We start from the raw sequence: 25,216 nt of genomic DNA on the forward strand, positions 1-25,216 counted from the left end.
AGGTTGGCGGTAGAGGGTGGTAACAGGGGTTGTTTAGGAGGCTTTCCTGGGGCGCCCAAATTGCTAGTTCCTTTTGTAGCTGTCCCTAATATAGCAGCCTGCTGCTGCCCCCTCTCATCCCCTGTGGCTGCCACCACCTTCAGCAAGGCTGGTGCCGCATCCCAACAGTGGGCATGGATTGCAGTGCAGGCCAGAACTGGCCAAAGGCATCTGGTGATGCCACCCTGATCTGCTAACATCACAGCTTAGAATCCATTTTAAAAGAAATAAGGTTTTATTTATTTATTTATTTTTATTGATCTCTACATTTTTCTCTGCTCCCCTCCCTGCCTTTCCTCTCCTGCCTTCAACCCTCCCCCAAGGTCCCCAAGCTCCCAATTTACTCAGGAGATCTTGTCTTTCTCTACTTTCTACTTCCCATGTAGAGTAGATTAGATCTATGTAAGTCTCTCTTAGTGTCCTCATTATTGTCTAAGTTCTCTTAGTCTAAGTGCCCAAAGTTATTTCTGAAAGAAGGCTCAAGCAGAATTTTATTAGCACTTAAGAGAAAAATGAGGCAGCAGGCATGCGGTAAGTCTTGGCAGCTGCCTGGAGGAGGGAAGAGAGAAAGCCATGGCCTTTGATAAGCATCCACAAGACGGAAAAGAAATGCAGGCGGCAGTGAGACAGAGCAGGGGTCTTGACCGGATTCCTTTTCCCTGTCAGTTAAAGAACTAAAAGGCGGGAAAAAAAATCTCCAGCGTGACAGGTGGCAGTGGAGAAATCGCAAATGCTGCAGGCAGCAACAGACAGAATCAATGGTTGAAAGGTGTTCCTTGGGGTGAGGAAACACACAGGCGTCAGATATGCTGAGGAAAAGCCCCGCTGCTAAGTAGAGGAGGACTAATCTCTTCTCAAGGACTGGGGATTTTAAAGACTTTTCTTCCCCTAATTTAGGGGCTGGTCAGTTTGAAGAAATATACTATGGTTGGTTGTTATGTGTCCTGACAATAGGGGCCTGCTTTAGCCAGAGAAAAAGCCCACATGGCCTTTTCTTTAAGCTGCTGGGAATTTGTCTTGAATCAGAAGGGTGAGGAAGAACCTAGCCATCTTAGAAATTTGCCACCTTTATTACCTAGCCATGGCTCCTTTCCATCCATTTCTGTCTGCCTACCAGGGAGTCTGTCTACCTCCTAGTCTCTCCACACCCTTGGTGGAAAGGAATGAGACAGATAATGGTATCTAGGAAAGTGTGCACAAACTTTGGTTAGTATCCAACAAGAAAGCAGGCAAAGAAATTAAAGAGGAAGTTACACTTTTCTGGGCAGGCCACAGTGCTACAAGATGGGAGGTCTGCAAACATTTGGCCCGAGGCAGGGAACTCAGAGAAGGACAGGTACATTATCCCTCTTCTCCTTAGCCCGTCTTCAGGTGATTGCTGTGGCTGGGAGCTGGACTCCTGGCCAGGTGATTGATTGGTAGGCCCAGCTGGATTAACTATTAAAAGGAGGACAGCAGCCGGGCAGTGGTGGCAGAGGTAGGCGGAGCTCTGTGAGTTCGAGGCCAGTCTGGTCTATAGAGCTAGCTAGTTCCAGGACAGCAAGGGCTGTTGCACAGAGAAACCCTGTTTCGAAAAACAAACAAAACAAAAGGAGGACAACAGTATGTGTTTTTATGGTCAGCAGAGAATGTCAGGCTTCCACGCAAGACTGGAAGTAGAACTTGGATTGTCTTCTTTTGATGGTGAAGTAGCAGCTTTGTCTTAATGGGCCTGAACAAGTCCCAGATACTCACACCTTCTCTCTCTCTCTCTTTTTTTAAAGATTTATTTATTATGTATACAGTGTTCTATATGCCTGCAGGCCAGAAGAGGACACCAGATCTCATCTTGGATGGTTATGAACCACCCTGTGGTTGCTGGGAATTGAACTCAGGACCTTTGGAAGAGCAGCCAGTGCTCTTAACCTCTGAGCCATCTCTCCAGCCCCTCCCACCTTCTCATATGGTAATTTAAATCCTAAGGAATGGCAAAGCTGCTATTTGCCTTTTTAGGAAGAGGGAGGTAGGGTCTAAAGCCTTCGAAGTCTTCATTGGTCCTGAGAAGACTATAATAGTCTGACAGTGAGATGCCTCCGCTACCTTCCATCTCTGGGCCACAGTTCTGAAAGGGAATGAGATGGATGTGCTGTGCCAGGATTTCAGGGGTGGACACGAACAAGAGTTTATCGATTCCAGATAGGGCATCAGTGGTAGACAGTGGTACGATTCCACTATAGTCCATGCTAGTGAACCAACAATTTGACTGGGCTCACCTAGGTCAGACCACGTCCTGCGGAGTGGCAAAGCTCGCACCTTGGACAGCTCTAAAAGTCAGGAACCCTGTCTTCCTATCCATGTAGTCATCTTTCCTAGGGCAGCTCCTCTCGGGTTTGAGAGGAAGGCTTCCTCTCCCTTCATGGCCCTCTGATGCTGCTCTGGTATGTTACTATATCTCTCTAAATGCTCCCCCACTTCAAGGCTCTACCATGCCTCCCATTCATGGCCGTGGGACTCTTTCCTAAGAAAGCCTGTTCTGAAGGATCCTTTCTTGAACCTGCCTCTCTAATTTACATTTCCTTCTAACACTCACTGGAGCCCACGCAGTAACTAAAAGTATAATAGAAGCCCGACTTCTGTGTCTTCATTTTGTACTCAGGTCCTTCACTTTGTATCCATCACCTGCTTAACTCTGCACTCCCTACAAAGGAGTGCTAACCATTATCCCCTGCTTCCATCCCCGGTGGCAGGGTTCCCCTCCTAGGAATTGCTAGAGTATTGCAAGTGTATATGAAGTACACTTGACATGACCAGAAGGAATTAGGTTTAGTTCCCAGCATCCTCAGCAGGTAGCTCACTACTCCACTTCCAAGGGATCTGATGCCCTCTGGCCTCCGCGGGACCTGTGTGCACAAACTCACTCAGGCAGATACGCATAAATTTAAAAACGGAAATCGAGAGAGAGAGAGAGAGAGAGAGAGAGAGAGAGGAAAGAAATTAAACTTTTCCCAGGAATGTCCTGGGAGGAGAAAAGACTGAAGTCTTGTGAGCCGCCATAGGAGGAGCTTGTGTCCTGGAGAAAGCTTTGTACATTTTTAGACAACTCTGAAAGAGGTTGACCTTGCAGAGACCAGAGCATCAGCAATGCTGGGAGACCCGTGGTGGTTTGAATGAGAATGAGATCCCAGCTGGCAGAGGATAAAGAGGGATGGTCTTGTTGGAGGAGGTATATCTCTGTGAGTTTGAGGCCAGTCTGGTCTACATAGTAAGTTCCAGGACAGCTAAGGCTGTGTACAAATATCCTGTCAAAAAAAAGAAAAAAGAAAAAAAAAAAGCCCACACCAGGCTCAGTCTCCCTCTCTGCTTTCTGCCAATGGATTGTGATGTAAGCCCTCAACTTCTGGTCCCACACCATGCCTGCCTGCCTGCTGCCATGCTCCCAGCCATGATGACCATGTACTAACCTTCTGAAACTGTAAGCAAGCCCCACATTTAATACTTCCTCTTATAAGTTGCCTTGGTCATGGTGCCTCTACACCAAAGAAACACTAAGACAGGAACACACCTAAGCCAGAATTCCTGGGCATATTTTTTTCTTGCTTTGTTTTAAACCTCACCTCAATAGATGTTTGTTCTTTTCTCTTCAAACATAGTTAATGCAACACACAGGCACCTGCTCTTGGGATACAACAGAACAAAGGAGGAGTTTGGGTGGAGTAATTGCATGGGCCCTGCTTTGGATAGCAAGGCATATAACTAAGGCTGAACCATCTGAGAGTAGAGGATCTATAGGGACATTCCTGACATAGTCATCCCTACCCATGTGATGGCATAGAGACACCTGTACCCAGTTGAGCATGCACTGCAGTCCCTGGCAGTTGGACGTGAGTCAAGATTGTGTAGCCTTGGCTACGCATAATTAGACAGACAGCTGCCACCAAGATGGCTGCTGAGCAGAAACTAACTTGTGTATGGGAAGAAAAGAGACCTGTGGGTAGCACCCCTTGTATTAGCCGCTGGTTTGGCATGAAAATTGGATGAAAAGGGAGGAGACAGAGATCCTGGCTTGCTGCTTCTTCTGGCTAGAAGGGAAAATGGAACAAGAATGCAGCTTAGATCTATGTTCTAGAGCCCTTTCTGGGATTCAAACACTTGGACCCTATGAAAAGAGTCAGAGAGCAAAGAGAGAAAGTGAGGTTGAACTGATAGATGAGACCTGTATGCTGGAGGGAGGGAAAATCGTGACTCGACATGCTCATGGGGATTTAATAATGTCCCGGTGTAGGGAACCGTCACTGTCTGGGAACATTCTGCCTTTGAAATGCTTCAGCTAGAAAGGACTTTTAAGCAAGAAATGAAGAAGTCTCTCATGGCCTGGCTTGTGAGGCTGTGGGTTATGGGGGCAGAGAATCTGAGCAGTAGAACGACCACTCCTTCATTGAGGCAAAGTTTGTATAGTCTGAGACATTGTGAGGGAAGTCAGTCTCTGATGGATTGGTTCATCATTAGAGGCAGTAGATTGCCAGGTTCTCTGGCAGAAAGAGCAGGGACAGAGCTGACTCTCCCTGGGGCTAAACAGAATGGTAAGTGTTGTGACCCAGCCCTCCCCACTGGGCATGGGGAGAAGCACACCCACTGAGTTGGGAGTCTGTCAAAGCAGGAACTCGTTTAATGGTATCAAGCAAGGACTTATATAGGGTTGTGATAGGAGTGGAGAAGCTTAGAATGGGTTGAGGTGGGGTAAGGAACAAGGGCCAATAATATTCTGCCACACTAGAGGTGGCTGGGCAGAGGCAGGCCTAAGTCGGGTAGCCAGAGACAGGTCTCCAAACTTGAGTTAGGCTCAGGAAGTTACACTAGGCCTCACCAAACTCAAGTTAGGCTTAGGAAGTTACACTGGGCCTCATGCCCAGGCCTCATGAGGCCCAACAGTAGATTACCAGTTGCTGATAGCTCCATGAATATCAGGGGCTGAAAGACATCAGAAGAAGAACAGATATTACTGTCTTAACTAACATTCTATTGCTGCGAAGAGACACCATGACTACAGCAACTCTCATAAAGGAAAACATTTAACTAGCTTGCAGTTCAAAAGTTTAGTTCATTATCAAAACATGGCTGAACATAGGAAGACATGGTGCTGGAGAGGTAGCTGAGAATTCTACATAAGGATCAGCAGCAGCAGGAAGAGGGAGAGAGAGAGACTGGGCCTGGTTGAACATTTGAAACCCAAAGCTCATTCCCAGTGACAAACTTCTCCAAGAAGACAACACCTCCTAATCCTTCTCAAGTAGTGCCACTCCTTATTGAACAGCATTCAAATGAGCCTATGGTGGGCATTTTTATTCAAACCACCACAGTGTGAGACAGATTGTCTTTTTTTTTCTCTATTTTTCAGACAGGTTTTCTCTATGTAGCTTTGGCTGTTCTGGAACTCACTCTGTAGACCAAGTTGTCTTTGAACTCAGAGATCTTCCTGCATTCTCCTCCTGAGTGCTCGGATTAAAGCACCACCATCCCGCAAGACAGGCTATCTTTGATGCTCAGTTTGCTGGGCCAGATAGAACAGTGTTCTCCAGAAGTGAATTCGTCAGGGACCTTGAGACTTGGGGTCTCTAAGGGGTTCTAATGGCTTTGCTGAGCTCCTTGGTGGAAACAATATTTATGAGGTAGGAGAGGCTCTAGAAGACCTGATCCATTTAGGCCAGTATGCAAATCAAGCCTACGAAGTGGTAAAGCAGGATGGAGGAGGGAAGGGCAAAGCAGAGAAAAGGGGTCTTGTCTGGATCATTCAAGAGCAAATCTGCTGAAATTTATGTTGAGCTGGAGTTCTTAATGAGGAGATTGACAGAAAGTCAAATTCTGTGCTAGTGAGGTTCTGGAAGGATTCAAAGCCTGAAGCCCAGTTGTTAGAAGATATAGATAATAAAACGAGTTAGATGAAAAAGAGTGAGCTTGACCAAAGGGTTGACAGATACCCCTCACAGAGAAGCTATGGACCTTTCATTGTTGTAATAAGTATACTGGGGAGCTGGAGAGATAGCTTTGTGGTTAAGAGCACTGGCTGCTCTTCCAGAGGACCTGGATTAAATTCTCATTACCTATAGGGCAGTTAACAAGCATCTGAAACTACAGTCCCAGGGGAGCCAATGCTCTCTTCTGGCATCTAGAGGCGTATGGTGCACAGTCCTGCAGGTATAAAAACCCTCCATATGCACAAAATAATAAAAATAGTTATTTTAAACCAGACAGTAGTGGCTGGCACACACCTTTAATTCCAGCACTCAAGACAGAGGCGGGCAGATCTCTGAGTTCGAGGCCAGCCTGGTCTACAGGGTGAGTTCCCGGACAGCTAAGGCTCCACAGAGAAACCCCATCTTGAAAAACAAAACTAGTTCTTTTAAAAAGTACACTGGGAGTAGAAACTGCTAAACTGGGTCAGGACTCTCTCAGCAACCAAGTAACCAGGTATAGCTGATGGAAGATCAGCATCAACAGCTACAGCCTCAGGACCAGTCCTGACTCAGTCGCTAGGGAGCCACCTGGAACCATGGGCAAAGCAGGGAGCATCTCACTTTCCTTGGCCCTGGGCCAGGCAGAGCACTTGAAAAGGCTCCACTGAGCCTACTGTGGGTGGGAAGGTATATTACAGCTTCATGGCGGTGTCCCAGAATAAGAGACCAGGAGAAGTTATGGAACACGATTGTAAATTATAGAAAAGTAGATAAAAGAATGCCTTCACTGCTTACCATTGCCTTCAACATAGCTATTTTGAGGAAACGCTTGACAAAGCGATGGGATCTTTTCATTCTTTACCAGACCTAGTTAATGTTTTGTTTTGTTTGTTTTGTTTTTTGTTTTTCTTTAGTAGTCCTTTGGCTGCTGATTCCCCCAGGTCAACTGATATTTGCTTGGAGTGGATGAGGGTGGGCTTTCAGAGATCCCACTCTTCTCCATGACAGAGCTCCAAAGAAGGCAGGCATTCTGCGTAGGAGGGAAAGGTACCTCCAAAGACAGTTCAGGTAAGGATGATCCCCGTGCAGGGAGGGGGCTACCTCCTTAGGACCTTTTAGTTAGCAAGGCCAAAATGATAAAAGTCAGTCAGGCGGTGGTGGTGCACACCTTTAATCCCAGCACTCAAGAGGCAGAGGCAGGCAGATCTCTGTGAGTTTGTCTACGTAGTGAGTTCCAGGACAGCTAGGGCTACACAGAGAAATCTCGTCTCAAAAAAAAAAAAAAAAAAAAAAAAAAAAAAAAAATGCAAAAAAAAAAAAAAAAAAAAAAAAAAAAAAAAAAAAAGGAAAAAAAGAAAAATGACTACACATTGGTATGCATGTGAACGGTACCATCTGTCTGGTACCACCAGTGTGGCACAGACTGACGAATGACTTATTCCTGGGAGCAGAAAGGGCGCCACCTATAAACTTATTGTGGTAAATTAGTAGTGTAAGATCACATGGGCACACTAAAATCACATCAGGAAGAACAGACCCAATAACTGTCCTCTGACTGTGTGTGTGTGTGTCTGTGTATGTGTGTGCGCGCACACACGCATATATGAAGGAGCTTGTAGACAGAGAACTCCTAGCTCTGTGCAGTATCTACTCTTGAGCTGACTTACTTAAATTGCCATTTGCCCATTTTCCTACTTGTACATCTGAACTGACATCCTGCCCAGGCACGGTCCTACCCTGTGGCCCCCATGGCACCTCCCTCTTTCCAGCTGTTTGACTCTGACCTACAGTTTAACCCTACAATGAGGGCAGCAACTGCAGCCTTCAGTTGACCTATCTTATCTCCAGAGATTAGCTATTTGCACCTTTTACAGCTTCCCTGCCTCCGAAAGCTCTTGAATTCTGCTGTGGTACACACACATGCACACACCCACGTGCCTGCATTTAATGTGCAGTCTGAGAATTAACATTAGTAACTAAGACTAGGATAAAAGAACTTGTGCTTTCCTTGGCAAAGGGCTCCCAAGGAAAGCAAGACCACTTGGCGATTGGCTGCCAATGAAACCACAGCACCTTGCGGATTTATTATGATTCAATAAACACTGATATTGTGGAAAGACACGGGTGTGTTTGTTTATGACTCCGAGAACATGGTTTTGGAGTTTGAAGCCAGAGGAAGTCCTGGAAAGGCATCAAACCAAGGCTAGTCTCTGTCGGGGGGGAGCCCAGGACTTGGCTCTGCACTTGGGCTTCAGCAAACAGATGCCACGGATCACAGCACAGTCAATGAAATCCAGCGTGAGTGCTCCCCAGGGAGCACGGAGCTGCCTGGGAGCCCTGGGGATCAATTTCTTCCAGCCTGAACATGTTAGGCAAAGCAACAACGCTTTAATTTCCTCATGTTTTTCACAACAAGAAATAACCCCAAGTCAATCAGTATCTATTTCCATTTAACCTAATATCACCCCTAGACGTAGCATCAAAGGAGATGCTGCCAAGCAAGATACACTTGGCACTGATTAGCAGATAAGCCATTCTAATCATTTCAAAACAAGCTCCGTCTATTGTTTTGATTTTCCTTTGCTCATCCAGCAACATCTGAAAAGGGGAATAGTTAATAATTGTAGAGTCTCTCTCATTCGCTGGACCTCCATTCATTGGAGATCCCTGGAGGACAGACTTAGGGCTTCTTCCAATTTTTCATTCTCTAAAATATAAACAGGGGAAAATGAGAAACATGGTGGGTACACGGGAAGGTAAAGGGAGCCCTTTAGCTTGGAATCCAAGTGACTAACCACCACATATTCCAGCCCAGTTAGCATTTGCTAAGAGTTAGGGGTGCTGACATAGTGGCAATATTTTTTTATATAAACAGATATTAAAAACATTAAAATATCAATACCTAATGTTTAAGGCCTAAGTGTGTATGGCCCTTTTTCTTCCTCTGATGTAAATCTACAATTTTCTAGAAATCAGAAACCCTATTTACAGTAGTGGTATTTGAGTGTGTATGTGTGTGTATGTGCACACGCACGTGTGTGTGTGTTTATGAGTATGGGGGTGAGTGTATCTGTGTGTCTGTGTGCATGTGTGCAAGCACATGCATGTGCATGGGCTATAGCTCACACATAAAGAGATCACAGGACAGCCTTAAGTGTCAGCCCTCAGTGTCCATGTTTTCTAAGCCGGGATCTCTTGTTGTTCACACTGTATCTGAGAGGCTAGCTGACCCAAGAGCTTCTGACCAGTCCTCTGCTCCCATTGTGTGGTTGAGTGTGGCTGCTGCATCTGATTTTACCTGGGTACTGGGGATCTGAACACTGATCCTCACACTTGTGGGGCAAGCCATCCCTCCAGCCCCAAAGAAGACATGTCTTGACGCACTGTGCTACACGTGTGTGTGTGTGTATGTATGTATGTGTATCTAAAAAACAATCTCGTAGCATTTATTATCACCTATAATATATATAAGGGTCAACAAAAGAATATGAAAAATGTTTCAGAATGATAGTCCCAGAATAAGATACTCTTTAAAAGCATACTCTATATGGTCTTCTCAACTTCTCTCTTCCTTGACCAATTTCTTGCTGGAAATGCTTTGTGACAGAGTGTCATTTTCTCCTCTTAGCGTGATCCAACCCAGTTGTTTTCTTTTTCTTTTCTTTTTGGTTAGTTTTTAAGACAGGGTCACCTGTCTCAATAGATAGCCCTGGCTGGTCTCTACATGTGAGTACATGGCATGGTGTGCGTGTGGAGATCAGAGGACATTCGCAGGGCTCAGTCCTCTCTCCATCATATGGGTCTTGGTGATTAATCTCAGGTCATTAGGCTTGGTGGCAAGAGCCTTTGCCTGCTGAGCCATCTTGCTGGCCAACGTCTTTATTTTCTTGTCTGAGAAGCCCCTAGTGCTTGGCAAGCAATGCACAGGCACTCGATACAAATGTACAAAACGGGGGGAATGAAAGGCTCTTAGGGATCGTCCAGTGCGGATGTGTGCTTCACACCTGAGGATACCGAGTCTGGAGAGGACAACTGTCTAAAGGAGGCCACTGTTGAAATAGGAAGCGGCGGGGCTGCGTCCCCAACACCCCGGCCGCTTGGCTAGCTTATGCCCGAAATAACAACACACAAACTGTATTCATTTAAGAACTGCTTGGCCCATGAACTCTAGCCCTTACAGGCTAATTCTCGCACCTGGACTAGCCCATTTCTAATGATGTGTGTAAGCACCCCAAGGTGCGCTTACCGGGAAGAGTCTAGCCTCCGTCCATCCTGGAGTCTCTGCTCCAGAGAGCAGAGCCGTGGGTCTCTCCGGGAGCAGAGCAGAGTCTGACCTCACTTCCTCTTCCGCCCAGCATCCTATTCTGTTTATTCCGCCCACCTATCTTTTAACCTATCAGGGCCAGCAGTTTCTTTATTGCTCAGCCAATGAAATCAACAGATTGATATGACACTCCCACATCAGGCCACCTCAAAGATTAATAGCCATGGTGGGATGAGTGCCAACCACCGTTGAGTTCCAGCCAGTTCTAGAACACTGAGATCCAGGGTGATGAGTATGTCTTGAATCCAGCAGTCCTTAGCTTGTATTAATGCACGTGTGATTCAACACCAAACCCTGGTGCTTGTATTTGATTCTAGGTTGTCATTTTTTAAAATTCTGACAATGTTATTAAATTAGTATCATGAATCGATAAACTGAAACCCATAGTTTGGAAATAATACATTATACCATAGATTGAAAAATAAAGCTCTCTATATTTATTGGTTTGTTTGTTTCTTTCTTTACAAATTTCATGTGGCCTAGCTGGCCTTGAACTTGCTAGATAGCCAGGGCTGGCCTTGAACTCCTCGATTATCCTATTAATAGCTAGTAAGTTATTACAGGCTTTGCCACCATGTTCAGCTTTCTCTCATCCCCCTTTTCAAAAAAAAGTACTAAAAAGAACAGCCACTGCACATGTGTTTAAGCACCTTTCAAAGTGCCAGAGTAAAGCAATCTATTGAGAACAATTTTATATGGAGCTCAAGTGTGCAGCTAAATAAAAGACTAGCTAAGGTCTGATATCTGGGCCCTCGACACTCATGTTTATTAATCTTGAAATGTCATTTCATTTCTGATCCAGTCTCTCCCCTGTTTGCAGTTCTGAATTTCATGCTCTGCCGTGTCATATTCATTTTCTGGGATTTGTGTCTTGTTTTCTGCACCAGCTCATGCTTCTCAATTGCTGCTTTGTGCCTGCAGCCAGAGCAGGGCATTCCAGAAGGAGGCAGGAGGAATGGCGCGGGTTTTCACATAACTGACTTTGTTTTGACAGTGATGGTATCTGGCAGAGTGGGAACTGATTACGGTGCCATTGTGCACACCAACTATTCATAGCCAGTGGGGGAGGGGGACACACACGAACGTGAGTTGAAGGGCGGAGGAGCTGGTCAAACCAAGGACAGAGAATATGTGGTTATGTAAGGATGGAGTTTGAAGGTCATGCTAAAAATCAAGTATTTAAAATATTGGCCGAGGCACAACAACTCTGTGGTCTAATTTTATCCCATTCTTTCAACTCTTCCAGGACAGAGAGAAGCTAGAGTTACCACTCAGGGCAGGAAGCAGGCCAGGCTCCAAATCTGTGCGTGCAAGATGCAGAGAAGTTGACCTTTTCCCTTCAGATGCCACCGAGGTACCAAATATTGTCATAGTTGCAGAAATCTAAGATGACACCACCATCTTTATCACGGTGGAAATCGACCCGATTGGGACTTTCACTGGGGGCTCACACAATTAGGTCCAAGCCATTCACACTCCCTGTCACACAGATGGGGAGAGAGACGCACCGGACGCAGGCTCATGTGCTGCTTTTTGCAGGGTGTCCTCGTCCATTTCCTCTCCTGCGTCTTCTGTGCTTCCCATCATGCACCACCAGGCTCCCTGCTCCCCTGATTCTTGTGGGGTTCAGATAATGGGAGGAAAGAGATTGAAGGTTGCCATGTTTTTTCTCCCCGAGCTCCCCTCTCCACACACCCGTTTGCTGACCTTACATTCTCTGTGGCGCTGACTTATGTAGGGAGACCCTTCTCCGGTGACTCCTCTTCTCTGAGGTTCCCATCACACCTCTTCCCCAGTCGATTCCTGGGTCAGGACCCACATCTTTGCAAACAGTCTCTTCCTCTGGCTTTGGCCTTCTAGCTCCCAGACACTTGTGAGTCTGTATCCGGGATAGTAAATCTTTGTTGTTAAGGTGACCGGAAGTAGAATTAGGAGATTGAGGTACTAGAGAGGGTGTATCTAGGAAGGACTAACTGACAGGGAAAGGCTCTCCTTGACTGTGCACAGACCATCTTATAGGCTGGTGACCCAGAAAGAATAAAAAAGGAAAAAGGAAAAATTCAGCTGAGTCACAGCGCCCTATTTTCTGCTTCCTGGCTCTCTGTAACATGAGCTACTCCATTTGACCTCACCTTCCCTTCCAGGAAAGAGTTGAATCCTCTAAAACTGTAAGGCAAAATAGATTCCTTCATCTGTTGTAGCTATTATTTGAACCGGGTCTCATGTAGATTAGCCTAGCCTCGAATTCACCCTGTAGCCAAAGGTGATCTGCAGTTGCATGAGAGAGTCACAGGTCTTTTAGAGGCCACTGGTACAACAATATGGTTTGGATATGAAGTGAGACTTTGGTTATTAACTGCTGACTCTATTTGGGGAGGTGCTGGAAGTTGATGGAGTACCCTGAGGAAGTAGGCCAGTGAGGTAGGTTGTTGGGAATATATTATCCATATCCACACCCTGTCACAGTGTTTTCTTCTGCCGTGATATGAGTGACTGTCCTCTACCACACCCCCTGCCCGTGATGCTCTACCCGGGTGTGAGGGAGCCAATAACACTCCCCCAACAACACTCAGGTGGTTTTTAAAATGTGTTTTACATCTCAGTTTTATGACAAAATGACAGAATAGGAGCCAATTATTCTGCCATTTTCTACGTCTTTGAGTCGCACGTGAAATCAAGAATTAATCCCTGCACACTTATACAATCTGCCTGTGAGATTCAGAATGATTTCCCCAGGTCTGTGGTCATCGATGGTTTCAGATCTCCAGTGGAACCAGGTTTCATCACCAGTTGGGAACTGAAGGGAGACTTTGGAGCACCGTTGATGAGGATATGGCATTTGCCTTTCTCTGCGTTGTCGATGCTCTCGAGATCACCTGCCAAGGACATTCATGTGCCCCATGGTGACGGCAAGGAAGGATGGAGGAAAGCCCTCATCCTCTCAAGCTGAGCCAAAGTCAGTCTTCCCTCCTGCCCATTGTTTCTGTCAGACACTTGGGCAGAATGATACAAAAACAATTAACCTAGCACCTGCTGCCCACTGGGGTCCTGACTGATGAAACTCGGTCTTGGTTCTAGAGCATGCAGACCTTGCTCACACCCGGATCTCTCAGTGATCTGCTAGGAAATCTAACCCTGCAGGGTGTCTTAGTTAGGATCTCTAATGCTGCGAAAAGATACCAGACCACAACAAATTTCATAAGGAAAATATTTCACTCAGGGGGCTCCCTTACAGTTTTAGAGGTTCAGTCCATCAGCACCATGACAGGGAGTATAGTACGATTAATCAAAAACCAGAGATAGAAACTGGGGTTCAATCTGAAGGTCAGAAAAGCAAAGCAGTCAGCCACTGGCTCTTACCTCTACCTCAGTCTGAAATGGCGATCCTGCCTCCAGGAATCTCAGAATGAGACTGTCTGTGAGAGCTGTCTTCTTCCATCTTACATTCCTCTCCAGTGCTGGGATTAAAGGTGTGCACCACTACTGCCTGGTTTCTATGGCAAAATAGCGTGGCTACTGGGATTAAAGGTGTGTATCATCTTTGCCTGGTTTCTAAGGCTGATCAGTGTAGCTGTTTTACTCTCTGAACTTCAGGCAAGCTTTATTTATTAAAATACAAATGAAATATCACTACAGGAGAGCTTAGCGGCATGCAGGCAGATGTGGTGCTGGAACAGCTGAGAGCCCTACCTCTTGCAGTTAGCAGGAAGTCAACTGACTGTCACACTGAGTGAAGCTTGAGAAGAGACCTCAAAGCCCGCCCCCACAGTGACACACTTCCTCCAACAAGACCACACCTACTTTAACAAGGCCACGCCTCCTAATTGTGTCACTCCCTGAGATTATGGGGGCCAATTACACTTAAACTACCATACAGTGCCTAAGTCTTCACCTGTCTTCCATTCAGGGTCTGCTTTGTCAAGGTATTAGCTGAGGAAAGCCTACAGCTGCTGGGAAGGAGTCTCTGGGTTTGCAACTGCAATTTTAGACCAGATTAGCTAGGAAAGCTCACATGAGTAACTTCAAAAGAATTTTGTTATTGCTATTGCTGCTGTTGCTGTTGCTGTTGCTGCTGCTGCTGTTTTGAGACAGGTTGTTTAAAGATACTCTGTAACCCAGGCTGGCCTGGAACTCACTGTGTAGTCCAGACTGACTTCAGACTTGCAACAATCCTCCCACCACACTCTCCCAAACGCTAGGATAACTTGCAGGCGTGAGTCACCAAGTCAGCCCAACCAGATTTGCTAGGCCTTGCTGTTTTCTCAGGGGTTGGAGGCAGAATTGGGAAGGTTTGAGTTTGTCTTGAAGGAGGAATGATTCTCTGGCCTTATGGGGACACCAAAGGTCATGCAGACCAGTCCACTGCTTTGCACCGGAGGAGGGGATGGAAGTCAGCAGGTCAAGTCAGGGTAGAGCCGTGGGAATCTAAAGCTGAAAGTTCATCATCAAAGTTCCATGTTGGAGGAGCATTAGATGCTACACAATAGAACCACCATGAGCAACAAAGGACCACGGAGGACTCAACTTTGGGTGACAAGCCACCGTGGGCCCTGGCGCCCTTTGCACTATAATCCAGGACTGTGCAGACAGCGTAGCATCATGTGAGCAGAAATGAGGCAGCACCAAGGAAAGCTACCTTCTGCTCACCCTGCCAAGAGCTCTCCCCCTGCCCCCAGCATGTACCCAAGGTCTCAGCTGCATCCATTTGAACCCCATGGCAGAGGCGTACCTCTCTGCAAGGGCCCTGGAACTCATCTGCATCTATAAGAAGCGAGCATATGTTATGGGCCACTCCATCAGGAGGGTAAAGTAAGAGTTGTGCTTCCTCTCCTCCCCCTCAGGCTGGAAACAAAGCATTCTGCAATGATGAAGCTCGAAGGATATCCACACAGAAACGCTACCTCTATCCACATCTTCCCTTTAAAGAATCCAAATAAATAAGTCTGAGAGAAGATTTCCATTGCTGCGATAAACATCGTAATCAATAACACTTGGGGGGGGGAAGGTTTATTTCCTGTTACAACCCTCAGGTCACTCTCTGTCACTATGGGAAGTCAGGTCAGGAACTCAAGACAGGAACCTGGAGGCAGGTACTGAAGTAGAGTCTTGAAGGGATGCTGCTTACTGGCTTGCTTTCTCCACGGCTTGCTCAGCCTGCTTTCTTATACATCTCAGGACCACCAGCCCAGGGGTGGCACTGGCCACAGTTGGCTGGTCCCTTCTACAGGAGTCTTTAATCAAGAACATACCCCACAGGCTTGCCTACAAGTTGCTCTGATGGGGACATTTTCTCAGCTGGGGTTCCCTCTTCTGTAGTGATTCTAGCTTGTGTGGCAGGTGGACAAGGGGCCAGTTGTTCTGGTTAGTGTTTTCTTGACTTGACAATCACTAGAACCATCAGGGAAGAGGAACTTCACTTGAGAAAATGTCTTCACCAGATTGTCCATAATAGTTTCTTTCCCGGCTACCCCCACCAGGCATTTTCTTGATTAATGATTGATGCTGAAGAACCCAGAACACTGTGGGTGGTCCTGGGTGGTATAAGATCAGGCTGAGCAAGTCAGGGGGACAAGCAGCATTGTCCATGGTTTCTGCTCTCAGTACCTGCCTCTAGACTCCTGCCTTGGTTTCTTCAGTGTCCAACTATATATATAAATCAAATAACTCCTTTCCTCCCTCGGCTGCTTTTGGTCACATTGTTTTATCCCAGCAACAGAAGCCTAAGTAAGAGCTTCTATTGCTGTGTGCTCTCCTGAGATGAAGGAGAATGAGCATCCACTAGAACTAGAAGTCCTGGTTAGTGAAGAAACTTAGTAACTTTTCGAGAAGCTCACCTTGCCCAAATAATGCCATTTGGGTTTACTTTAGTACACAGACAGCTTCCAGCCTTCCTTTCGCTCCCATTCTCCTACCTAGCTGGTCACCCCAATTTTTATCTGCAGGGTCCCCCATCCTCCCTCCCACCCCTTCCTTTTCTTCCCTCATGTGTCATCTGACTTCTGAAATGGCAGATTCTTTTCTTGCAAGTGCCCATCCATTGCGCTAGACCATTTCTTTAAAGCACTCTCTGACCATCTTCATCTCTCAAAACACAGAGTCTAAACCTGGCCTCAGCCTTGGCTCTGCAATGGCTGGGATCCCAACGCCAGTGCTCAGTGCTTTCTCAGAGCCAAGCTCCTGCTGAGCAATGACATTTTCCTTGGATTTGCAATGTCCAAAGAAGTCTGTTATCACCTTTATTGTTCTGGAGGGACAATCATTTAAGAGCACTATTTACATGTTTTTGATAACAACAACAATAATAGCAAGGTCGGTGATGATAACCCAGCCTTTTTTCCATTGTAGAAACTTCCAGTCATTCACCCTCCCGACCCTGAAAATAGTCTTTGCTCTCTGAACTCTTCTCTTCTGGGACAGGACCTGGGTTTCTGTATCTAATACCCAAGCTCCTGGGATGGTACATCACACAGACTTTTTTTTTGTCCTAATTATTTCAGGTTATGGGAGACTTTTCTGCCCAGACAATGACATTCACGCTCTTTCCCACCCTCCAGGAGGAAGAGACGTGTCAAGGGTCGCCACACCTAAACATCCTGGGTGTGTGTGCAGAGAAACCTCAGCATTGACGAGAAACAGAGGAAGAGATAACTGCTGCTGAGCCCTGGAAGTACAGAGTCTGCCTCATGGCTGAGGTGAGCGTCTAGCTCACTTGTTTCTTCTTTACCATCACTTGAGAGGTATGGCTGCCCCGATAAGGGGGACCAGCTCATCATCATCTTCCCGATCACCAAGTTAACGCCCCTTGCTTGAGGCTAGGGCCACCGTTGCCTCCTGATGGTCGTGTGGCTTCCTTCCATAGCCTCCTGTTTCAGTCTCCTCTGCCTGCGTCAGCTTTCAGAGCCCTGTTAACCTTGAGGCATGCACAGGATCAAATTTCTGAGCCTTTGACGCTGGGCTCTGGACCTGGGTGCTTTGACATGAAGCGGCTGTGCAAGTGACCGCTCTAGGAGCCCAGAAGCTGGTCCTTTCCAGGCAGCTCAGTGTCTCTTCAAGAGCTGACATTCCTCTAGACACAACAATGTCACTCACAGGAGATCACCGAACAAATGCATAAGTTCATGTGTACAAAGACACCCCAGTCGTTTCTATCTTTTCCCCCTTTTCACCCGGAGGACGTGGCAGTGGTAATTTTACCTCACAGGCTGTCCCCGGAATTTGGGTGAATTCCAGAGCCTCTCTAGCTCCAGCTCAGGCAGCACCGATGGAAACCGAATCTCTTACTAGAACGGTAAGGGGGAGGGTTGGTGATGGGATGCCAGTTGCTTAGGTAATCTGCCAAGCACAGACGTGAGTGATGCAGTGGCTTTAGGCAGTGACCAAATGATTAGACAGCCATGCTGGGGGCACAAGTGGGGGCCTGGCTGCAGAACAGCAGGCTGCCTGGGTGACTTAGCCCTGGACCTGGGGGCTGGTCCTGTTCTGCCTTGCTTTTGCTGGGGGTAGAACCATAAAGGCAAGCTTGCAAACAGACTTGGAAATCACACGAGGTCAGGAGAGGAGCCACACGGGCACACGCTTGCAGCCTTTCCCTGGTATGGCAGCTACATGATACTCTGATACTCCGTTTGTTCCCCTCTCCTAGAGATGGACCTTCACACTACCCGTTCATTCTCCAGGGTATCCCAGCAACACAATCACCTCCTAAACTACCCTGGAGGAGGCAAGGAGAACTCCTCCCACCAAGGATCATCAAGGTGACATTCTTTGTAATGAAGGAGAAAACAGAAACAATCCGGTCCATTTGGTACAGCCCAACTGAAATTAAGGGTCAGTCAGACAATGGGACAATATGGAGCCATTAGACTGGAAAATCTAAGCTCTACAAAGAGTTCCGTTAAAAGGAGACGAGGAAACCCCATTTTTAATCTTGCCCCAGTTTTGTTAAATCATAGACGTGAGACTGTAAGTGTAGAGAAATGATTGAATGAGATTCGCCCACATGCTAACAACAGTTATCCCTGGGTGGAGGATCTCTGAGGAGCCCTTTCGTGTCCCACGGCATTGCCCAAAGTGTTACCATGAGCCCGTGTGTGTTTAGTCACTTGAAAAAGCTGCCTTCATCTTGCAGTAATAAACTCCCATTGAACAAATGAAACGCTGGAGCGGTGGCCAGTCCCAGATCCTGGGGAAACACAGCTGAGAGCGAGACTGCCCTGCCTGAGATTAGCAGGGTCAGTGTACCCTGGGTCAGATGACTTCCATGGTGACTCTTCCTATTTCGAGAGTCGATTCTTAAGACGCCAAACGCTATCTCCGTATCAAAACTATTTATAAGAATCATTTCCTCCATGATGAGCTGGAGGTTCTACTAAGCACTCGCGTGTTTAGATGACATCATCCCCGAGATTTATGTGAAATGACTCCTTCCCTTGATCTTATCAGGGGTTTCAGTACTTGAGTTCCTTATGGCGCTTTGTGTTTAAATCATATCTGAAGAAGCAGCCATTCGTCAAAGTTTAATTGTTTCCATTATCCGCCCCCACACCCCCACTGGGGAACTTTCCAGATAGCACCAGGCAGGTTTGTTAATGAATCAAGCCAAGAACATGGAGCATATCTGCAAGCTGCATGTTCGAGGCTGGCTCTTGCACGTTAGCTGTGTTACTTTGAGCAGGTGTGTGTGTATGTTTGTGTGCATGTGTGTGCATGTTTGTGTGCGTGTGCATGTATGTGTGTGCATGTGTATGTGTGCATGTGTATGTGCACGTGTATGTTCATAAGATTTAATTTCTCTATAACTGTGTTAGGGAATTTACTGAGTCAGACCCTCAGGTGGGGACTTTCTTCTATAGGGAAATCTCTCCTCTGCTTGTAAGAACCCTAACTGACTGAATGATCTCCCAGAGAGGAACTTTATTCCAACAGATAAAGTATCTTCAGAGCAACTTAGATTCCCATTGGACTAAATAGCTGGTGAGCGTAGCTCAGCCGAGTTAATGCGCAGAGAAGGTCCTCTCCCCTCAGACGCCTTGGGAATGTGTGATCGTGCATCCTGACATATATGATCTTGTTTTCTAGTTCTTCTAAAGGCTGCTGGAAAGTATGCTGCTCTGTACCAAGCGTCTTCAGGAATGTACACATTCTGCACACAGAACAGAACCCCCGCCATCAGGAGACAGACAAGGCCATTGGAGACATAGCCCATCCATAAAACACAGACAGAAGCCTCAGGAGAGAACAGCCTCACTGCCACTTTAATCTTATGTATGCCTGCTTATAAAACTCTAAGAAGATAGCTTTCTGGGGGTTAAGTAACACAAACAGAGGGAAGGGAAAGAAAGGGAAGGGGAGGGGAGGGGAGAGGAGGAGAGGGGAGGAAGGGGAGGGGAGGGAAGGGAAGGGAAGGAGGAAGGTTATGCTCACTCAGAAGACAGTGCACATAGCAGAGATGAGGAGGTGAGGAGGAGGAGTGAGGAAGCACACAGCCTGACTGATGGACTAGGAAGCTGTAACACCATGTGATGGAGGAAGGACATTGGTTAATTATAATAAAGAAACTGCCTAGGCCCCTTGATAGGCCAACCCTTAGGTGGGTGGAGTAAACAGAAGAGAATGCTGGGAGAAAGAAGCTTAGTCAAGGAGTCGCCATGGTTCTCCCACTCCAGACAGACGCAGGTTAAGATCCTCCCTGGTAAGCCACCTCGTGGGCTACACAGAATATTAGAAATGGGTTAGAACAATATGTAAGAGCTTGCCAATAAGAGGCTACAGATAACGGGCCAGGCAGTGTTTAAAAAAATACAGTTTCTGTGTAATTATTTCGGGCATAAGCTAGCCATGTGGGCGGCCGGGTGCCGGGAACACAGCCCTGCTGCTCTTAATGCAACAACCATGGACAAGTCCCTGCAGTGCTATATCCTGCATGTGCTGGTCATAGTTCGTATGTTGAACCCCTAACCTCCAGCTGGGTTTGATGGCTCAGGCCTGTCACCTCAGCACTTGGGAATCTGAGGTAGAAGCATAACTGTGAATTCTAGGAATGAGATCCTGACTCAAAAATGAAAAAGAAGGAAAGGGAGGAGGAAGAAGGAGAAGAAAGGAAAGGGGTGGGGTTGGGAACGGTGGTTCACTTTGTAACCTCAAGAAAGGCTGGTGCAAGTTTCAGGTCAGGCAAGGCTGCACAGTGAAACGGAGTTTCAAAAACCAACAAAAACTACTTTATATTTCTGTGCGTCTGTCTGTCTGTGGTGTATGTGTACATTATAAGTGTTGCCCATGAGGCCAGAAGAGGACACTGGGTCCCTGAACCTGGACTTACATATGGTTGTAAGTCACCTGATTTGGGGCTGGAAACTGAGCCCAGGTCCTCTGCAAGTGTACCATGTACTTTTGGTGGGGGAGTTGGAGACAGGGTTTCTCTGTAGCTTTGGTGCCTGTCCTGCCTGTCCTGGAACTAGTTCTTGTAGACCAGGCTGGCCTTGAACTCAGAGAGATCTGCCTGCCTCTGTCTCCTGAGTGCTGGGATTAAAGGTGTGCGCCACCACTGCCCAGCTGTACCAAGTCCTCTTAACCGCTGAATCATCTGTAATAATAATCTTTTTAAAAGTCAAACATAAATAAATAATAGAGGTAAAAGGCTATAGGAAGCTGAGTGGGAAGTTAAGGCAGAGACTTAGGGGTAAATCACAACACAAGGATGCTAGGACATAGAAAGTTGTCAAAAGACAAGGGCAAGGCTGGGACAAGATCTCTCTGTATAGCCCTGGGTGGCCTTGGAACTCACTATGTAAATCTGGCCAGTTTAGAACTCACAGAAATCCGTCAGCCTCTGCCTTCTGACTGCTGGGATTAAAGGTGTGGGCTACCATGCTCACAGTGAACTAGCGTCCTCAGGTGGAGAGTCCTTTCCCCTAGGAAGCTACTTACTGTCCCATCTGAGCGTTAGACGCTGGAGCTGCTGGCCATAGCCAGACAGAAACGAAGACGTCTGTAGAGGTTGAGTCGGCTTCGTCATCTGCTGTCACACATTCCTCCAAACCCAGCAGCAGAAACAAGTCATCCTCATTACCGAATATAGCTCTCAACCACAAGTTCAGTCAGTCTCCCTGCGTCTAGATCAAGGGGGTTACAGGGTGGAAGTAGAGTCCAGGCTCAGGAGGATAAATTATTCCTTGCCTCTTCCCGCTCTGGTGGCTGCCAGATTTCCTTGGCATGTGACCACACCATATCCATTGATTTTTTTTATGATATATTTATTCATTATGTAGACAGCATGTTTGCCTGCATGTCAGAAAAAGGCATCAGTCTCATTATAGATGGTTGTGAGCCACCATGCGGTTGCTGGGGATTGAAGTCCAGATCTCTGGAAGAGCAGTCAATGCTCTTAACCTCGGAGGCCCTTCTCCAGCCCCATCATATCCATTGCTAAGGCCAGTATGTTTGAATCTATTTACCCCGTGTTGCCTTCTCTGCATAGACCAAATCACTTTTTGTCTCTCTTCTAGGGATGGGTGTGATTGCACTTAAGGCCTCCTTGCACAATGCAGGATAAACGGTGGTCGTGCTAGGAGTAATGGCTCACACCCGTGATGACAGTACCTGGAAAGCAGAGGGAGGGGGATTGCTGTAAGTCTGGGGCCAGCCTGGTCTATTTCGGGTTCCAGAATAGACAGGCATATTGATTACTTTTCTGTTGTCATGACAAAATACCAGGACCAAGGCAAGTTATAAAAGATGCATTTAATTTGGGGTTCACGATTCCAGGGCTTTAAAGTCTATGACCATTATTATTACGGCAGAAAGCATGGCAGCAACAGGCAGGCAAGTCACTGGGCAGTAACTGAGAGCTTACATCTGGTCCACAAGCATGAAGCAGAGAGAGAGAGACAGAGACAGAGACAGACGAAGGAGAGACTGGGAATGGAGTGGGTTTTTGAAATTTCATAATCCACTCCAAATAACACACTTCCTCTAACAAGGCCACACCTAATCTTTCCCAAACAATTACATCAACTGGGGACCAAACGTTCAAATATCTAATCCCTATGGAGGCCATTTTCATTCAAACCATCACATCAGGACCATATAATGAGACCCTGTCTCAAATAGATAAATAAATAAATAAATAAATAAGATAATAAGATATCTTTAATTATACCTGCATATTTTTCCCCCCTAAAGTAAACATGCCCAAACTTTAACCCATGGGCCATATGCAGTCAAGGAAAGACATAATGTTGCTCAAGTATAAATTATAACCTTACTTTCAAAGTATGAGTTTTTTTTTTTTTTTAATGTGTGATTTTTTTCGTCTGTGACTTCTCGCACAGGGCTCCAGTGTGACTCCATAGTGCATGGGCGGCAGTCAGAGGCCAAATGTGGGAGTCGGTTCTTTCCTACTGCCCTGGGTTCCAGGAATTGAACTCTGGTCACTGGTACACAGCAAGGGCTTTTGCCCTCTGAGCTCGCTTGCCAGCCTGTTAACTAACGGTCTTCATCCCCTTTGTAAACAGAAAGGCCGAAGCGAACCTGCGTGGTGACCCTGCCAGTCCTGGGAGCAACAGGACTTTCCACTGTGACACGCCGGCTCCCAGCTGGAACACCTCTGCAGCTATTCCGCTCACCCACGGGACCAATGGAAGCCAAACATTTTTCCTTCTCATCACCTCCTCCACTCCCTGCCGGGAGCTTTCCTGCTGTTCCTCCGCTCCGGATGGAATGATGCACCGGGACACTAGTGATAGCTGAAGCCAGGACATAAAAGCTGGGCAAGCCAATGAGCAAAACGTGAAATAGCTTGGTAAACACATGTGGGAGCCTGGGGTGGACACATAAGTCCAGACCTGCCTCACGAGGCAGGAAATGTTGCCTAAAGAGTCCGCTCTTCCGCGGGTAGCCAGAGGGCAGGAGCCACCTTAGGCAGCTGTGACCCTGTGCTAAATGGAACGCTGCAGCTGAGACAGGCCACGTCAGGACATTTAAGTCACTGCAGAAACGAAGGGACTTTTAGTTCGGGAGAATAAAGGCCTTGGTTTCCAGGGCGCAGCTTCTGCTGTTTTTGAGCAGCACAGCCTAGTCAAGCCTCAACTTCTTAGCCATAGCTGCCGCGTCCGTCGGCAGCGGCACGAGAGCTCCGGGAGGCGCCCGCAGTAGACTGCAGAGTTACTGTCAGAGATCTCTGCGCTGAGGGAACCAGGACTTTTGACTTCACCGCAGAAAATAGCTTTAGGATGAGGCACTATGAAGCAGAATAGAATATTAAGAATAAATATTTTTAAAAATTGTGTGTGCATGCTAAGCATGTGTGTGTATGTGTGTTGTATTTACATGCTCGTGTTTGTGGTAAGTATATGCTGGTCTGTATATGTGGTATGTATATACTCTGTGTGTGTGTGTGTGGTGTACATGCTCGTGAGTGTGAATGTATATAAAGTGGAGGTTGTATAAACTGAGGACCTGGCTGTGCTAAAGTATGGTCAAAAAGAAGGTTTTTATTGTAGGTAAGAGGGAGAGGAGAGCCATAGGTCTGGAAGAGTCCACAGCAGGGAGAGATAGTAGCAGACTAAACATGGCTAGCAGACTAAATGGGGCCATGAGATGGGGTGAGGGGAGTGAGGAAGAAAAAGAAGGCAGGGAAAGAAGAGAGAGAGAGAGAGAGAGAGAGAGAGAGAGAGAGAGAGAGAGAGAGCGCCAAGAGGGTGCATGGCTGAAATGGCAGGGTTATACAGGAATGAGAACCATGAGCTGGGCAAGGTTTAGCATAGGGGCGGGTGAGAAGAGAGAGCTAAGAGGAGCCTCAGGTACAGAGTGAGCCTTGGTATGGTAATAGGGACAATAGCTGTCCATCTGCCCTGAGTTCCTTTTGGATCGGACAACATGTACGTGTGTGTGTTCATGCAGGTGAATGCCAAAAGTCAGTGTTAGGTGTTTCTCTTAATTGTTCTCCATCCCTTTTTGGGAACAAGGTCTCTCCCTGAACCCGGAGCTCATCACTTCAACAAGGTTAGTTAGCCTTGTTGTAGCCAACAAGCTCTTTACAGACTGACTTGTCTGTGCACCCTGCCAGCACTGGAGTTACAGGGTGTGCCTCTGTGTCGGGCTTTGCCCTGATCTGAGGATCTGAATTCAGGTCCTTCATGCACTCATGGCAAGCACTGATTGATTGAGTCAGCTCCCCAGCCCTGGAGAGGATTTTTTGGTTTTTTGGGTCAGAGTGTTCTTAACTCTCAACTAAATACACCTTTGCTGAAAACCCAGGGACAACTGACAGGAAATGGCTAACAAAAGTCACCTCTACCAAGAAACTCTGCTCCCTACAGAAAGAACAAAGCGTCCTGGGAGAGCATGGTCTGAGCAGACACAGTGAACATGTCTGAATGAGTCACACTTGTCCCTGCTTCCTGAGTGCAGGAAGCCTGCTGCCGAAAGCCTGCAGACGCGCCCTTGTCTTGGTTGCTCCTTACTGTCCATGTTGTTCTTCCCATTCCTATGGAGCGGGGAAAATAGAATGGAGACCAGCTATAACACATTTTGCTAATGTAGCAGAAACTTCTAAAGATATTTATTACCTATATTATTATTATTATTTTGGTTTTTTGGGACAGGGCATCTCTGTGTAGCCCTGGCTATACTGGAACTTACTCTGATCTGCCTGCCTCTGCCTCCCGATCACTGGGACTAAAGAAGTGAGCCACCACTGCCCAAGTTACTTTACTCTTAATCGTGTGTGTGTGGGTGTGTGGGTGTTTGTGAGTGTGTGTGTGTGTGTGTGTGTAGGTATTGTGCAGGTGACCTCAGAGACTGGAGGAATCAGATTCCATGAAGCTGGAGTTACAGATGGTTATAAGCGACTAGATGTGGGTGCTGGGAATTGAACTCGGGTCCTCCAGAAGAACAATATACGCTGTCAGTGGTTGAGCCCTCT

The 25,216-nt window shown here is 46.9% G+C and overlaps 1 long non-coding RNA gene across 6 annotated transcripts; it reads left to right on the forward strand.

Annotated features, from left to right (window-relative positions):
- Positions 1 to 1,830: 1,830 nt before the first annotated feature.
- Positions 1,831 to 24,718, forward strand: LOC126512211 (uncharacterized). 6 transcript variants are annotated; one of them, XR_007594947.1, is made up of 8 exons: positions 1,831 to 1,984; positions 6,884 to 7,037; positions 11,540 to 11,647; positions 16,848 to 16,985; positions 17,495 to 17,581; positions 17,936 to 18,047; positions 19,372 to 19,557; positions 22,806 to 24,718. It is a non-coding gene; the product is annotated as an uncharacterized lncRNA (long non-coding RNA). The 6 variants fall into 6 exon arrangements; XR_007594943.1 differs by having other exon boundaries at positions 16,848 to 17,581; positions 17,936 to 18,120; XR_007594942.1 differs by having other exon boundaries at positions 16,848 to 17,581.
- Positions 24,719 to 25,216: the final 498 nt, after the last annotated feature.

The sequence above is a fragment of the Alexandromys fortis genome, unplaced genomic scaffold (genome assembly GCF_014885135.2).
Source record: "Alexandromys fortis isolate MF-2015 unplaced genomic scaffold, M_Fortis_MF-2015_v1.1 scaffold_119, whole genome shotgun sequence".
Lineage (NCBI taxonomy): Eukaryota > Metazoa > Chordata > Mammalia > Rodentia > Cricetidae > Alexandromys > Alexandromys fortis.